The sequence below is a fragment of the Penaeus monodon genome, chromosome 39 (genome assembly GCF_015228065.2).
Source record: "Penaeus monodon isolate SGIC_2016 chromosome 39, NSTDA_Pmon_1, whole genome shotgun sequence".
NCBI classification, from domain to species: Eukaryota; Metazoa; Arthropoda; class Malacostraca; order Decapoda; family Penaeidae; genus Penaeus; species Penaeus monodon.
This window is the reverse complement of record NC_051424.1, coordinates 34,117,033-34,119,532: the sequence shown is the minus strand read 5'-3', so window position 1 is coordinate 34,119,532 and position 2,500 is coordinate 34,117,033. Positions and strand designations below refer to the sequence as shown.

The 2,500-nt window shown below is 50.7% G+C and overlaps 1 protein-coding gene across 1 annotated transcript in view; it reads right to left on the bottom strand.

The window, feature by feature from the left end:
- The window catches only part of LOC119597713 (calcium-activated chloride channel regulator 3A-1-like), a 15,340-nt gene that overhangs the window by 11,745 nt on the left and 1,095 nt on the right, over nucleotides 1-2,500 (bottom strand). The window lies entirely within an intron of this gene.

Sequence of the window (2,500 nt, the reverse complement as noted above, 5' to 3'; positions counted from 1 at the left end):
TGGGTTGTGGTGAGCAAAGCAGGAAAGTCTGTCACTCGAGTCAGTGCATGTCACCTGAAAACTTGGTTTCCTGTGGGTTGGTATGTATAAGATAACTCGGCAGATAGACAGAATGAGAAAGAGAGAGGGGGAGAAAGAATATAGGAAAGGGAAGGAGAGAGGGGGGGAGAGAGAAAAAAAAAAAAAAAAAATAAAGGAAAAAAAAAAAGGGGGGGGGGGGGAAGAGAGAGAGAGGAGAGAGGGGGAGAGAGAGAAAAGGAGGAAAAAAAAAAGGGGGGGGGGAGATGAGAGAAAAAGAGAGAGAGAGGGGGGGGGGAAGAGAGAGGAAGAGAGAGAGAGAGAGAGAGAGAGAGAGGAGAGAGAGAGAGAGAAGAGAGAGAGAGGAGAGGAGATAGAGGAGAGAGAGAGAGAGAGAGAGTGAGAGAGAGAGGAGGATGAGAGAGAGGGAGAGAGAAGCCAGAGGGAGAGAGAGCGAGAGGAGCGAGAGATAGGGAGAGTAGAGAGAAGAGGGAGAAGAGAGGGAGAAAGAGACCGAGAAAGAGAGAGAGAGAGAGAGAGAGAGAGAGAGAGAGTATGAGAGAGAGAGAGAACAGAGATGAGAAAAGGGGAGAGAGAAGGGGGGAGAAAGAAGATAGGAAAGAGAGAGAGAGGGGGGGGGCTCAAGACAAATCCACTGAAATAATTGCTCTTATTCTTGACCTCTGGCAAATTGGCAACCTCGCCGGGATGCTGCCGCTGCCTCTGAGTGAATCGTCCCAGAATGCATTGCTCAGCGGCCGTGGGCGAGCAGCGGCGTCGCGGACGAGGCTTTACGCGAAGAGCGAAGGACGCCGACGAGCGACCTGCGGAGCGGGTGTGGCGGCGGGTGCCAGGTAGCCTTTTCGTGGCTCGGCGACTGGTGTAATGACTGCCGCCGCCTCCGCCGATCCCGACCCGACTCGTCGGCCCTTCGCCTCCGCCGTGCCCGACATGAGTTCAGCCTCTAGAGCGCGACCCGACACTCGGCTGACGCCGGCACCTGGCCGGTCGGATCGCTATTTACTGCCGACTTCAAGGCTCGAGCTGAGGAGGCGTCTGCTCTCGGCCCCGGGCGGCTCGGGGCCGAGGGACGTGGAAATATATACATACATACACATAAACACACACACACACATGTATATGTGTGTGTGTAAAATATATATAATATAACACACACACACACACACACACACACACACACACATGGAGTTTGTGTGTCCGTCGATCCTACTGACGGAGGCATCCCGGCCGGGCATCCTCGACGGCATTCCCGAGCAAGGTCTATGAAAGTACTCATACAGACCTTGTCCCGAGCGGTCGTTCCGAACCTGCTGGGCGCCGGAAGCGGTCCGTGGCGCCGCCGCTGCCTGGCGGCCTCCTGGCAGAGCGCCTCAGGATGTTCGTCATTAGGACCGGGGCAACGGCGCCGCCGCCCTCGGCTCTCCGCCGCCAAGACAATCATCATCTCGGCTTGCAACTCAGCAACGTCAGCCGGGCCAGGTACGACGACGAAATAAGTAACAACAGTAACAAAGCCAAGATCGTTTCCATGATTATCATTAAAGCCATCGTTACTGTTCATAAGACAACGGCATAGCGAAAGAGACAAAGAAACAAATGCTAAAGAAACCAGGAAAAATCTGTGCTTATTGGAAAAAATGATGAATCCTTCTCGACCCCAGACCGACGGGGGGGGGGGGGGTCACTTGCCCATTGACCCTCCCTGTTGACCCTTCAGCGCCGCGACAGGAAATGAGAGAAAGGGAGGGCGAGAGAGAGAGAGAGAGAGAGAGAGAGAGAGAGGAGAGAGAGAGAGAGAGAGAGAGAGAGAGAGAGAGAGAGAGTGAGAGATAGAGTGAGAAAGATACAAACACACACACACACACACGGACAAACACACACACACTCACACTCATATATATATATATATATATATATATATATATATATATATATATATATATATATATAGAGAGAGAGAGAGAGAGAGAGAGAGAGAGAGAGAGAGAGAGAGAGAGAGAGAGAGAGAGAGTGAGAAGGGGGAGCTAATTCTCCCCTCCTACATCGCTCATCCTTCATTTTACGAGTCGCACCTCAAAACTTTTTAATATTATATTTATTATTTACTACAATATTATATTTATTGTTTACTACATTCTTCATCAGGAAAGGTAGTGATATGTGTGATAAATATGGGTAATAACGCTGACACTTTTTGGCAACGTGGGAAATGTGATTAAACATTTTTATCAGTTATGAAGTATTCCATCAATTAGGTGTCCATAATATTCTCACTGTATCGTATTATTGTCATTTTGCTGTCGGCTTCTGCTCCGCGCCCTGAACCCCGTGCGAAGGGAATTGAGAAGGGAGGGCGGAAGGTTGCGAAGGAGGGCGAAAGGTTTGCGAAGGAGGGCGAAAGGCTTGTGAAGGAGGGCGAAAGGTTTGTGAAGGAGGGCGAAAGGTTTGTGAAGGAGGGCGA